Source organism: Balaenoptera musculus, chromosome 3, assembly GCF_009873245.2.
Source record: "Balaenoptera musculus isolate JJ_BM4_2016_0621 chromosome 3, mBalMus1.pri.v3, whole genome shotgun sequence".
Lineage (NCBI taxonomy): Eukaryota > Metazoa > Chordata > Mammalia > Artiodactyla > Balaenopteridae > Balaenoptera > Balaenoptera musculus.
Window position 1 is genome coordinate 152,786,826 of NC_045787.1, and position 15,197 is coordinate 152,802,022.

Sequence of the window (15,197 nt, forward strand, 5' to 3'; positions counted from 1 at the left end):
AGTACAAAACAAAGCTTATTGCTGAGGTTTCAAAGTTCACACTGCAACCAGCAGGGCTGGTGGTAGGTGCAAGGAATGAAGCGCAGGCACTTCACACCCTTGAGAATGAGTGCCTCCTTGAGTTTGTACCCTGAGTGCCTCACTCACCCTTGTTCTGGCCCTGGCAACTAATCTTTAAGAAACAGCTTCTTTAAAAAAAGTTTTTTTGAGGAACCTCCATACTGTCTTCACATATATATGTGGAATCTAAAAAAATAAAACAAACGAACAAATTATAGAGAAACAGACTCACAGATACAGAGCAGAAACTATTGGTTACCAGTGGGGAGAGGGCTGGGACAAGGGGTAAAATAGGTCAAGGGGATTAAGAGGTACAAACTACTATATATAAATTAAATACAGAGAAAACCATAATTCAAAAAAACACATGCACCACAATGTTCATAGCAGCACTATTTACAATAGCCAGGACATGGAAGCAACATAAATGTCCATGGACAGAGGAATGGATAAAGACGATGTGGTCCATATATACAATGGAATACTACTCAGCCATAAAAAAAATGAAATTGGGTCATTTGTAGAGATGTGGATGGACCTAGAGAGTGTCATGCAGAGTGAAGTAAGTCAGAAAGAGAAAAGCAAATATCGTGTGGAATCCAGAAAAATGGTATAGATGATCTTCTTTGCAAAGCAGAAATAGAGACACAGATGTAGAGCACAAATGTATGGATACCAAGGGGGAAAGGGGTGGGGTGGGAGGAATTGGGAGACTGGGATTGACATATATACATTGTTGGTACTATGTATGAAATAGACAACAGATGGGAACATACTGTATAGCACAGAGAACTCTACCCAATGCACTGTGGTAACCTAAATGGGAGGGAAGTCCAAAAGGGAGGGGATATCTGTATGTGTGTGGCTGATTCATTTTGTGCAGTGGAGGCTAACACGACATTGTAAAGCAACCATACTCCAATAAAAATTAATTAAAAAAATAAAACAAGTTACAAGGATGTAATGTACAGCACAGGGAATACAGTCAATATTTTGTAATAACTTAGTATAATTTATAAAAATATCAAATTACTATGTGGTACACCTGAAACTAATATAAGTCAACTATACTTCAGTTAAAAAAAAAGAATGAAACTGCTTCTTGTTGAGTTCTGGTGTAGAATCAAGAATATCCGTAATTCTCTGAAAAAGCTATTAAAATACTCCTCTCTTTTCTAGTTGCATCTCTGTGGGAGTCCTGAGCTTCTTCTTATGCTCTAACCAAACAACACATCATAACAAACTGAAGCAGTAACAAAGATGAGAACCCAGCTGCCTCTCTTAATCCAGGCATTAAAGAGATTTGCAAAACTACTAAACAATGGCATACTTTGAGCTACATTTTTCCCGTTTGTCTCAGAAAATATACCTAGTCTTTACTTAAAAATGTGTTATTTATAAAACCATGCAATGGGCTTATTATTGTTATTTTTAAACCGAGTTAAGGAATGAATGTTTTTAAAATGTTTCAGTTTAAAATTTTAATGTGGTAAACATTGATGGGTGTAACTCACACAAAACAAAAATTCTTTGGGGTTTTCAATAATTTTTAAGTGTACAGGTGTCTTGAGACCAAAAAGTTTGAGAACTGCTGGTCTAAATGTTTAAGCGTTATGAATCAAGCTAATGAATTGGTAAATAAAATATGTTGTTACTCCAGACTTGAAAAATAAATCTTTAAAATGGCCTAGAAAGCCAGATTTAAATTGAGAAATATTTTTTTTATAAGTTAATTTTATTTCCTTTTTTAAAAAAAATTTCTTTCTTTCTTTCTTTCTTTCTTTCTTTCTTTTTGGCTGCGTTGGGTCTTTGTTGCTGCGTGCGGGCTTTCTCTAGTTGCGACTAGCGGGGGTTACTCTTCCTTGTGGTGCGTGGGCTTCTCATTGCGGTGGCTTCTCTTGTTGCGGAGCATGGGCTCTAGGTGCGCTGGCTTCAGTAGTTGTGGCACGTGGGCTCAGTAGTTGTGCCTCACAGGCTCTAGAGCTCAGGCTCAGTAGTTGCGGCGCACGGGCTTAGTTGCTCCGCAGCATGCGGGATCTGCCTAGACCAGGGGTTGAACTCATGTCCCTTGCATTGGCAGGCGGATTCTTAACCACTGCACCACCAGGGAAGTCCCCTGATTTTATTCTTACTCAAAAAAATTTTTTTTTTGGCCACGCCACATGGCTTGCGGCATCTTAGTTCCCTGACCAGGGATTGAACCACTGTCCCTTGCAGTGGAAATGTGCAGTCCTAACCACTGGACTGCTGGGGAATTCCCCAAATTGAGAATTGTTGAACTCATCAGAATTCTATGCTGGAGCGTGGTGGAGGGGGGAGCTGTGGCCTGGCATCACCCTCTCTCCTCACCCCAGGCTCCAGGCACCTCTGAAAACAGAGACTTTTTGGTCACCCTCTAGGACAGATCCATGCAAGAGGCCTGCACAGGTCCTGAAAGTGAGCTTGGGCTTTGGGGTCAGACCCTGTGGAGTCTGGGGGAACCAGAGCACAGTCTGGAGGGTAAGGGAGGGGGCTTGGGTGGACACCTCCCCTTGACCCCGTAGATACCTCATCCCATGAAAAGGGACATGGCTAGAAGTTAAGTCTGAGAGGAAAGTACAGGGTAGGTTCTAACAGGAGTCCTGCTCCCTAGCAGCTGTCTTGGTACTTAGCACCCAGTATAAAGCCTTGCTGACTGACTGGAAGATTCCAGGGCAGCACTGGAGCCTGCGTTCTCTATATCTGCCATCAAGGCCCTTCTTGACGCTGGGCTGGTCACTTCACTTCTCCTGGTCTCCATTTCCTTGTGTTAAGACTTGGAGGGTTGATAGGAGTGTCCCCAGGTGCTCTCCTGGGGGTCACTTTCATTCCAAGAGTCTATGATTTCCAAATTGTTGTTGAGACCCTGATAACCTATACGCTGCATGGACTTAGCTGGTTGATTAGAGAAAAAGTGATTTTTCTTTTTTTTGGAAAAAATGAATAGAAATATTTATGAAGACTTCTTTCTTAAATTACACTGCTATCTACTTAGCACAGGAGCCAAGTGAGATAGGCTCATACTGAACCGGAAAATAAGACTATTTCTCTCATACATGTTTTTAGTCAGTTACATTTTCAAAGTACATTTTAAAGGATACAATCATCTTTCAGAAAATAGCTTGGAAGTGTAATCTGGCGGGGGGGGGTGGCCATTACAAAATCACTCCTACTGATTTTTTCTGATTTTCATACAAATGCTACATGGTACAGGTAGGGTCTGAGGGCAATGTCTGGACACAGTCTGTTACAGTTAAGAAATACTTTGTGAAGTCTGTTTTGTGGAATTCACCATGGGCAAAAACAAAGAAATAAAATGTACAGACCTACCTTCAAAAAGCTTACTTTCTGCTAAGAGAAATCCATCTATTTATCCATCTGTCCATCCATCCATCCATTCGTCCATTTCTCAGTCTTCCCATTTGTTCATACATCTACCTATTCTGCCCATCTATCTATCCATCTACCTATCACCTACTCATTCACTACTCATCCATCCATTCATCTATTTACTTATCTATCATCTTTCTATCAATCTATCTATCCATCTGTCTATCCCAACCATCCAACTACCCATTAATTCATCTATTTATTCCATCCATCCATCCATTTATCCATCCAGCAGATATTTGGATCCTCTATCTGAGAGGAGCCAAACCTCATATAGGTCATGTTGTTGGGTGATTAGAAAACACCTCTGGGTTTCTAGGAACTGGCTCTGCCCTGGCCCCCTTCATTAAGTTTAGTGAAGGAAGTCACTGTAGCCTGACACAGTAGAGGCAGATGTGTTTGCTCCCTTAGCCAAAGGAACAATGTGGTTATTAGTTCAACAGGTAAATATGTCAATAGGAAAAAAAATGTCAGAGTCATGTGACTAGGAGCAATATTAACTTCTCATACAGACCTGATAATGGTGAATGAATCTTCACTCTGTAGCAAGGCTTGACCTTGGACATTTTGGAAGTGAGCAATCTGCATCCCAGAGGGGAAGACCCCGTGACTCCCACCCTTTCCCCGCCAACAGGTCCAGAACTACCACAACCCCAGAGTCAGCAGACCATGAAGCAAACATCTCAGCAGGCTGGGAATGCCCAAGTGTCACTGATCTTGGGTCTCTGCCACTCATGGGAGGGGCAGGGTCAAAAGTAAGGAAGTGGGGTACACAGATGGGCCAAGCTTGAGAAACAGTCCACACTTGGGGCAGGAGAGGTGGTAGATTGCCCCCTCTCCCTCAACTCAAAGGTCTGAGCAGAATTCCAATGGAATGGTGGAGTGGCCATCCCAAAGAAAGGGACATTGGGAGAGGACAGCACATGTTCACTCCCTGGTCACCTATGGGCAGGGGTTCTACCAGCAGGACCCCCATCCGGGATCTGCCCCTGCATCCACATTTGAATCCCCACCTCCCAACTGCTAACAAGTGGGCACAGCTCGTTCTACATGCTGCAGTGTGTTTTTGCACCAGCTGTCGTCTCCCAACATAGGTCACATCCCAGAGGCCTGGCTCTCCCCATTATGCTGGGTCACCTCATGCAGCTGAAGAGAAGCCATGACGGTGCTCAACATCGTCCTGCTGTCTCTGAGGACGAGGGGCCTGTCAAACCCTCCATCCGCTCATCCCTACAATGCTATGGCCTCAGGAGGGAGACGTGACGGGTAGGTGGCAGAGTGCTGGCATAGTTCTAGACTGGGGCCTTGCGCCTGCTGTCCAAGGCTGGTTAGTATTTACTGAGTAAAAGTCATTGCCCTGGAGACGCAGGGTTTATTGACACTGAGAGATGAACGCTGTCTGGTCTGTGGGTCTGCAGAGAAAGCCTCCTGTGTTTGTGGGCAGAGTCTCAGGGAGAAGATGTCTGCCAGAGGCTGGCAAAGCAGGGGGTACAGTGGGTGGCTGGAGGTGGCCTGGGCACAGGAGGCAGGTGGGCACTGCATTTGTGCTCTGAACAACCTGAGGTCTGGGATGCTGCCTGCAGGTTTGCCCTGAGTGACTAGTCCTGGCTTCAAGATCTGCCTTCCTCTAATTTCCCTTTCATCTGGGGCCAGCTCTGCCCTGGTCCCTTCAAGGCTTTCTGTGTCGGGCTCAGCTCTAGGTCCTGGGAAGGAGGGTCTAACGACACCCTAGTCCCATACCTGGGGTCTCTGAAACCAGGATCTCTTTTGACCTGGGTGGTTGGGTCTTGCCCTGGGTCCCCCAGGCCCCCCACACTTTGGGGTGCCTTTCTTGAAATTGTCTAAGTGCCTTGGACCAGCTGGCAGATGTGACCAGGTGGTGCTCTCCAAGCCTGAACAGGACCTGTGTGGGCCTTGAGCCCTATTTTTCTCCCTTGGGCACTGTCTGGCCCTGTACCCAAAGTGTGGAGTTGACCATATGCCTCAAGGGGCTCCAGGACTCAGGCTGATGGTCGTTCTGCAGGCCCTATGGCTGGGCCCTGGTTCTAGGAAGGTGGCCTAGTAAGTAAATGCTTCCCACTGGCTGGTGTGATCTTCCTTTTGTGCAGTCAGGTGAGGTTGGGCTGCCAGAATGATGCTGACATGCTGATTTTGGGTGACTCAAATAGTTTACGTAGACAGAGGCCCCACAAAATATATTTTCCCAAGGGCATGCACACCCTCATCTGCAGCAACTCACAAGCTGTCTGCGTGGTACCAGTAAATGCCTAAGCACCCAATCATCTTCCCCCATACTCGACCCCTCTTTCCAGCACAACCCCTGGGCAGACTGTCGGCTGCTTGTCCAATGGCTTTTTCCCCATCCCCAACTTATCTTTTGCAGCCATCACCCTGACTTTGATCAGAAGAGTTCTGGTGGGTCCCAGGCAGTCTTCACTCCCCTTGGCCACTCTCTGCTCCGCCCTTGTCTGTGCCTGGCGTTGAGGGACTGTAGGAATGGTCCATGTCCCCATCTGTCTGTGTCCCATGGGTGTCTGCACCTGCCACCTCCCTGGCAGCTTCTGGGTCTGGGCATCCCCTGTTGCCATGGCTAGCCTGCCCCAGACATTGGATGTCTGTGAGGACAGGTTCGACGTGTGCAGGGGCCACAGAGTGGAAATTTCACCTGGGTGACAGATGCTTCCTTCCAGACAGCAGATAAATGTCGATCTTAACTTCCAGAATAAAAGCATCCACTTATCTGGAAAATGTCAGAAAGAAGAATGGCTGCCCTTTGCCGAGCTGAGCCCTGCAGGGTTCGGGAGGGAACTGAGGAGGGCGAGATGCATGCCAGGTTGGCTCAGGGGAGTCCACTTGCTCACTCTGGGAGGAAAGGACAGTGGTGGCCTCCCCCACAGACTGGTCTTGAGGCCTGGGATCACTGGGCCTGGGCATCAGGGAAGGCGGCAGTGTGGTGGGCAGAGGGAGTGGGTGTGCCAGATCTGGCTGGAAGACTTGTTCTGCTTGATGTCACCCACAGAGATGAACTGCTAACCTGACGTCAAAGCCTGGGTGTTTGGCATCTCTGAAGAGGGCTGCCCTGGGCTGACATCCTGCTGGCTCATCGGCAGGAGTTGGGGGGAGCCGCTCCTTGCGGGGGCCTGGTATTCTCCAGCTGCCCACAGTCCTGGGCCAGGCTGTCTCCCGGCCTGCTGGCCTGCCTGGCCCCAGTGGGCATCCCGGCTGGGGGCCCAGTACTCCACTGTGAGCCCTCCACCAGGCCAGGTGGGCTCCAGGTTGGTTCACACCATTCCCACCTCTGCTCCTTTCTCTAGGGATGGCTCCCTTTCTGGAGCTTCTGTCTTTTCCTTTCCGCCCTGGTTCTCACCATTTGACACAGCTCTGCTTGGTTCCGAGGCTCTGGGAGTTCTTTCTTGCCTTGCTGCAAGCTCCCCACAGTATCTCTTTGTCTATGGATCTTGTTCCAGAGTCAGATTGTGCTGGAAGCCCCACCCCTTCCAGGGTCTATCCCACATCTCAGTAGAGTCAGGAAAACCTAAAATGCCAAGCATCCCTCTTCCTGCCCAGTGTCCTTCCCCAGGCAATGCACAGGACAGCACATGCTCCGTTACCAGCACTGAAGGCCCAGGAACATCTTCCTCACAGCCCTCCTAGTGTGATTAGTGGTGGGTGCTGGACAGCCCTAGACTAAATTCTGTGAGGGCCGGGCCTGCATGCTCTGTAACCCCAGTGCCTGGAAGAGTGCCCAGGGTAGCCAGATGCCCAGGAAATATTTGTGGGAGGAACTGCTACAGAAAGACTGCATTAGTCTGCTTGGGCTGGGTTGCTTAGGCAACAGAAAGTTATTTTCTTCCAGTTCTGGAGGCTGGAAGTCCAAGATCAAGGTGTCGGCAGAGTTGGTTCCTTCTGAGGTTTATCCCCTCAGCTTGTAGAGTGCTGTCTTCTCCCTGTGTCTTCACATCATCTTCCCGCTGTGCACGTCTGTGTCCTAATCTCCTCTTTGTATAAGGACCCCAGTCATACTGGATTAGGACCCACCCACACGGCTTCATTTTCACCCATGCAGGTGGGGCTGTCACACACTGCTAGCAGCCACTGCTCTTGGCCCTCAGGGGCGGCACAGCTGACAGACTGTGGGTCTGGTGGGGATGTCCCAGGTGGTCAAAGTGGTGTGGACAGCTGGCTCGTTCATGAACTCCCCCTCCCCACGGGTAAGTTTGCCAGGGGCTGGAGATGCTGCCTGAGCAGGTGGGACCACCAGCCACTGCCTCCGAGTTCACCCTGTTGATGTAACTTCACCAGTGTTTTCCTCACTTTGATGAGGTCTGGACACATCCTTGTCAGTATTCATGATATGTTTGGGCGGTGCCTTATGTCACCATCACTTACCATTTCAAAACTCATGGACCTCTGTGGACATTTGTGGGGAAAATATTATACTCCACCCTCTTGAAGTTTTAAATGAACATATAGCTTTCATGAGAAAGATGCATTTCTGCCATCATACAAATTAACATGTATGTGGACACGCCTCCCTCAGTAAAATTTGAAATGCTGAGCTGACGTGAAAGACAGATGCCTGCCCTGTATTTGGTGCCGGCACAAGACGCTGCCTGTATGCCACTTCACTGAATGCCCAAAACAACTTCATGAGGCAGATTGCATTTCCAGTCCCATTTAATAGACAAAGAAATTGAGACCTGGCAAGGTTAGGCACCTTCCTGAGGTCACATGGCTAAAGAGTGCTGGGGCCCAGCCTCAGCCACCAAGCTGCCCTGTGAAGGATAACAAGGACCAGCGTGGCCTGGGGAGGCTGAGAAGGAGGAGCTACTGCTGCCACGATTTAGGACTTCACAGCAGAGCTTCCTCTGAAATGTCTGAGTGCAAATCCGAGACCTAGATTCTCATTTCAGGCTCACAGCAGGCTGGTCGTCATGTCAAAGTTCAAGCTGGCAGACAGAGTTGATTAGATTTGACTTTATCTCTGGCTTTGAATTATTCATGCCTTTACCCTAATTTCCCCCGGACTAATTTAATAATGCACAGCAGCAGGAGGGCACCTGGTTGCGTGGCTCTGCACCGTGCTGGCCTAGGACTCCCATAATGTCCCCTGGGCAAAGGCTGCCTTGGGTACCTTTCCTTTATTTATTTATTTGTTTGTTTGTTTATTTATTTATTTATAACATCTTTATTGGAGTATAATTGCTTTACAATGGTGTGTTAGTTTCTGCTTTATAACAAAGTGAATCGGCTATACATATACATATATCCCTATATCTCCTCCCTCTTGTGTCTCCCTCCCACCCTCCCTATCCCACCCCTCTAGGTGGTCACAAAGCACTAGCTGATCTCCCTGTGCTATGCGGCTGCTTCCCACTAGCTATCTATTTTACATTTGGTAGTGTATATATGTCCATGCCACTCTCTCACTTCATCCCAGCTTACCCTTCCCCTTCCCTGTGTCCTCAAGTCCATTCTCTACGTCTGTGTCTTTATTCCTGCCCTGCCCCTAGGTTCTTCAGAACCATTTTCTTTTTTTTTTAAGATTCCATATATATGTGTTAGCATACGGTATTTGTTTTTCTCTTTCTGACTTACTTCATTCTAGAGTATGACAGACTCTAGGTCCATCCGCCTCACTACAAATAACTCAGTTTCGTTCCTTTTTATGGCTGAGTAATATTCCATTGTATATAAGTGCCACATCTTCTTTATCCATTCATCTGTCGATGGACACTTAGGTTGCTTCCGTGTCCTGGCTATTGTAAATAGTGCAGCAATGAACATTGTGGTACATGACTCTTTGAATTATGGTTTTCTCAAGGTATATGCCCAGTAGTGGGATTGCTGGGTCGTATGGTAGTTCTATTTTTAGTTTTTTAAGGAAGCTCCATACTGTTCTCCATAGTGGCTGTATCAATTTACATTCCCACCAACAGTGCAAGAGTGTTCCCTTTCCTCCACACCCTCTCCAGCATTTATTGTTTCTAGATTTTTTGATGATGGCCATTCTGACCGGTGTGAGATGATATCTCATTGTAGTTTTGATTTGCATTTCTCTAATGATTAGTGATGTTGAGCATTCTTTCATGTGTTTGCTGGTAATCTGTATATCTTCTTTGGAGAAATGTCTATTTAGGTCTTCTGCCCATTTTTGGATTGGGTTGTTTGTTTTTTTGATATTGAGCTGCATGAGCTGCTTGTAAATTTTGGAGATTAATCCTTTGTCAGTTGCTTCATTTGCAAATATTTTCTCCCATTCTGAGGGTTGTCTTTTCCTCTTGTTTATGGTTTCTTTTGCTGTGCAAAAGCTTTTAAGTTTCATTAGGTCTCATTTGTTTATTTTTGTTATTACTTCCATTTCTCTAGGAGGTGGGTCAAAAAGGATCTTGCTGTGATTTATGTCATAGAGTGTTCTGTCTATGTTTTCCTCTAAGCATTTTATAGTGTCTGGCCTTACATTTAGGTCTTTAATCCCTTTTGAGTTTATTTTTGTGTATGGTGTTAGGGAGTGTTCTAATTTCATTGTTTTACATGTAGCTGTCCAGTTTTCCCAGCACCACTTATTGAAGAGGCTGTCTTTTCTCCATTGTGTATTCTTCAGGCACCTTTCCTTTAAGGCGAAGCCCTCCCTGAGTGTGCTGGACTTGGGAACCCTGCCTGGGCAGCCCAGAGCTCCAGGAACGTCCATCTTCCTGTGTCCCTGGCCTCTGAGACTCCCGCCCCCAGCCCTGTGTCATGTCTCCTTGCAGGGCTCCTGTGCTCGGCACCTGGCCATGCTTCTGGAGCCCTGGACTCTGCTTCCATCACCCCTGGTCCAGGCCACACACCCCACAGCCCCAGAGTGTGTGCGATAAACTACTCCAGTCACAGCACTCTCCTGTTCCAGATCCTTCGGGAGCTACCTCCCTGTCTTGGGCAAAGGTCCAAGCTTGTTAGCTTGGCATTCAGGCCGTAGCCTACAGGGTCAGCCATGCTCCTGTCCTGCTCCCCACTGTGTGGAGCTGCTTGAAGGGCCGGCATACCTGCTGCTGTATCCCCTGCCCAAAGGCAGCTTCTTCCTTGGGAGGAGCACAAGGCCTAGCTGAGGGCCATTGGCCCTGACCACAGAGCTGACCCCAATCTTGGGCTACGGAGGGTTGGCGGGCTGCCTCAGGAGCCCTGCAAGACCCACCCCCCTCAGGCCAGGTGAGGTGCTGCCTGGGGCCCTGGCAGCCAGTCTTCTCATTCTGCCAGGGCTCTGGATGCTGGGCCATACCTCCCACCAGCTCGGGAACAGATAGAGGGCCAGCGCCAGAATGAATGCTTCTCTGTGGCCCTCAGAGGGAACAGAGAGAGGCCCAGGGTGTGAAGGGGACAGCAAGGATCAAAGCCAGCATCTTTTCAGTGGTTGCCATTTGCTGGGAGCTGTGGTGAAGGCTCTTCATGGATTGTCCCATTGACCCGACAACCTACCAGGTGGGTTCTGCTACCACTCCCATTTTATTGAGGGGGACACTAAAGCACAGAGAGGTTGAGTGACTCTTCCAGAGTCACACAGCATTGCAGCCAGAACCTTGGTGTGTCTGATTTCAAAACCCTCTCTGTTGGTTGTTACTAGGAGGTGCCAGGAGGGAGAGATAACTTCAGTGTCCTCATCCAGAATTGGAGAGGGCTGGGCTGCAAGGTTTCGTTCACTCCTATCCATCCTTTCTTCCCTCCTCCCTTCCTCCCTTCCTTCCATCTATCTCTCCTTTATCTATCCATCTATCCATGCATGCACCATCAAGCATTATTGAGCACTTACCACATGCCAGGTCCCGTAATGGGTACTGGGAACCTGGACATGAATTGGGCCCAGTCTCTGCCCATGAGACTCCCAGGATGGGCAGACAGAATAAAGCCCACTTAGAGCTGGGGACACCCTTGGGGTGCCTTGGTAAAAAGGGGCATGGTCTCCCTGGAGAAGGTGTAGTGGCAGGGCTGGCTCTGACCCTTCACCCTGGGAGGTGCCCAGGTGGTGAGCAGTCGCCAGGCAGGGCTTGGCACCTGTCATTCCTCCAGTCCAGTCCCCCTTGCTGACCCCACGTACACTCCTGTCCCTGTGCTTGCTGATAGGATGAGGTCTGCATCTGGGGACACTGGTCTCTTTTGTCCCCAGGCTAACCTGGCTGATGGAGAGGATGGAGAGGCTTATTGGATTATGGGAGTGGGGCACAGAGCTGCCTTGAGTGGAGGCTGAGACCTGGTGATGAGGATGCTGTAGCAGGTCATGGGGGGATAGAGGTTAGTGGGAGGTCAGCACAGGATGGGGTGGCCTCAGGCCACAGGGCCATAGGGCATCTGATGGGGGTGGGGAGACTCTCAGTCCTTGTAGGACAGGGGGTTTGTCCCAGGCTGCATAAAAATGGACACCGATAGGTGACTGATGAAGAAGAAACCTTGGTGTGGGGTGGGGGAGGGGATGTCAGGGACGGTGCCCCCGATGGACACAGGACTGTGTTGTGTGGGGATGTCACAGAGTGTCACTGAGGAGCAGAACTGTGTAGTGGGTAGAGAGCAGAGGCTCAGGGTGACTGTGGAAGATGAATAATGGCCCACTCCCCAAGAAGTCCCCATTCTAATCCCAGGAACCTTTGAATGTTACCTTATATGGCAAAAGAGACTTTGCAGATGTGATTAAATTAAGGCTCTGGAGATGGGAAGATTATCTTGGATTATCCACATGGGCCCTAAGTGTAATTATCAAAGTCCTTATAAGAGGGGGGCAGAGGGAGATGTGATGACAGGAGATGTGACAGTGGGAGCAGAGACCGGAGTGATGTGCTTTGAGGATGGAGGAAGCCAAGGTAGCCACTAGAAGCTGAAAAAGGTAAGGAATGGATTCTTCCCAGAGCCTGCAGAAGGAACCAACCTGCCCACACCTTGACTTGAGTCCTGTGAGACTGACTTTAGACTTCTGACTGAAAAAGCTGTAAGAGGATAAATTTGTGCTGTTCTAAGCCACTGAATTTGTAGTAATTTGTCACAGTGGCAATAGGAAACAAATACAGTGACCATGCTCAGGGTGATCCAACTGTGTGGAAAGGTCACATTATAAGAGGTAGAGAGCCAGTACAGTGGAGGGCATGATTATCCTCTGTGCATGCCACTGGGATCTCAGTGTTTGGGCACCAGTTCTGGACTCTACACTCTGAAGGACAGAGAAAAATTGGAGGGGAATGGCCACTTTGGTGGGGGTGTGTTTGTCCAGTCTCTCTCCTCTGAGAACTGCTCACCACCTCTCCCAAGGATGGGTCACGATAGCTAAGTTTATGCCACATGTGACTGTCGCATTGATCACACTTGGTCTGGCCAGGATGGACAATTGACCCTAGCTCGGTCGAGCTGATGTTCTCTTCTGGGGGGTCTATAATTGAAGCAGGTTCTTGTTGAGTCTGGGCTAGTTGGTAAATTGAGGTGAAGTGAACTCAGACCCCTCACACACTCAGAGAGGCAGAGGAAAGAAGGTGCTGATAGTGAGGTGCTGTGAGCTGCAGAGAAGGACCTGAGGCCCATGGCCCTCTGACTCACAGGCATAAATCTGTTTGTGATAACCTCTTATCTTTTTTTTTTGAAAGTTTTTATTGAGACAAAATTCTCATGACATAAAACTCACTGTTTTAAAGCGTACAATTCAGTGTGTGAACAATTCATAATGTACAATTCATAGTGTACAATTCATAATGTTGTGCATCCATCCCCTCTATCTAATTCCAGAACCTTTTCATCATCCCCCAAAGAATCCCTGTACCCATTAGCAGTCACTCTCCCTTCACTCAGCCCCTAGCAACCGCTCACGTGTTTTCGGTCAATATAGATTTGGGCATTTCATATAACAGGAATCAGGTGATCTGTGGCCTTTTGTGTCTGGCTTCTTAACGTGTTTTTGAGGTTCATCCATGTTGTAGCACGTGTCAGTAATTTAGTCCTTTTTATGGCTGAATAATATTCCCTTGTATGGGGAGAAAATATTTGCAAAAAGAGCAACTGACACAGGATTAATCTCCAAAATATACAAGCAGCTCATGCAGCTCAATATCAAAAAAACAAACAACCCAATCCAAAAATGAGCAGAAGACTTAAACAGACATTTCTCTAAAGTAGATATACAGATTGCCAACAAATGTATGAAATGATGCTCAACATCACTAATCATTAGAGAAATGCAAATCAAAACCACAATGAGGTATCATCTCACACCAGTCAAAATGGCCATCATCAAAAAATCTAGAAGCAATAAATGCTGGAGAGGGTGTGGAGAAAAGGGAACACTCTTGCACTGTTGGTGGGAATGTAAATTGATACAGCCACTATGGAGAACAGTATGGAGGTTCCTTAAAAAACTAAAAATAGGGCTTCCCTGGTGGCGCAGCGGTTGAGAATCTGCCTGCTGATGCAGGGGACACGGGTTCGAGCCCTGGCCTGGGAAGATACCACATGCTGCAGAGCGGCTGGGCCCGTGAGCCACAATTACTGAGCCTGCACGTCTGGACCCTGTGCTCCGCAACAAAGAGAGGCCACGATAGTGAGAGGCCCGCGCACCGCGATGAAGAGTGGCCCCCGCTTGCCGCAGCTAGAGAGAGCCCTCGCACAGAAACGAAGACCCAACACAGCCATAAATAAATAAATAAAAATTAAAAAAAAAAAACAACAAACTAAAAATAGAGCTACCATATGACCCAGCAATCCCACTACTGGGCATATACCCTGAGAAAACCATAATTCAAAAAGAGTCATGTACCACAATGTTCATTGCAGCACTATTTACAATAGCCAGGACACGGAAGCAACTTAAGTGTCCATTGACAGATGAATGGATAAAGAAGATGTGGCACGTATATACAATGGAATATTACTCAGCCATAAAAAGGAACGAAATTGAGTTATTTGTAATGAGGTGGATGGACATAGAGTCTGTCATACAGAGTGAAGTAAGTCAGAAAGAGAAAAACAAATACTGTATGCTAACACATATATATGGAATCTAAAAAAAGAAAGGTCCTGAAGAACCTAGGGGCAGGACAGGAATAAAGACGCAGATGTAGAGAATAGACTTGAGGACATGGGGACGGGGGAGGGTAAGCTGGGACGAAGTGAGAGAGTGGCATGGACATATACATTACCAAATGTAAAATAGATAGCTAGTGGGAAGCAGCCGCATAGCACAGGGAGATCAGCTAGTGCTTTGTGACCATCTAGAGGGGTGGGATAGGGAGGGTGGGAGGGAGATGCAAGAGGGAGGATATATGGTAATGTATGTAAATGTATAGCTGATTCACTTTGTTATAAAGCAGAAACTAACACACCATTGTAAAGCAATTATACTCCAATAAAGATGTTAAAAAAAAAAGAAAAACAAATACCTTATGCTAACGCACTTATATGGAATCTAAAAAAACGGTACTGATGAACCTAGTGGCAGGGCAGGAATAAAGATGCAGACGTAGAGAATGGACTTGAGGACACAAGGGGGGAAGGGGAAGCTGGGAGGAAGTGAGAGAGTAGCATGGGCATATATACACTACCAAATGTAAAATGGACGGCTAGTGGGAAAATGCTGCATAGCACAAGGAGATCAGCTAGTGCTTTGTGACCACCTAGAGGGGTGGGATAGGGAGGGTGGGAGGGAGGCTCAAGAGGGAGGGGATATATGTATACATATAGCTGATTCATTTTGTTGTACAACAGAAACTTACACAACATTGTAA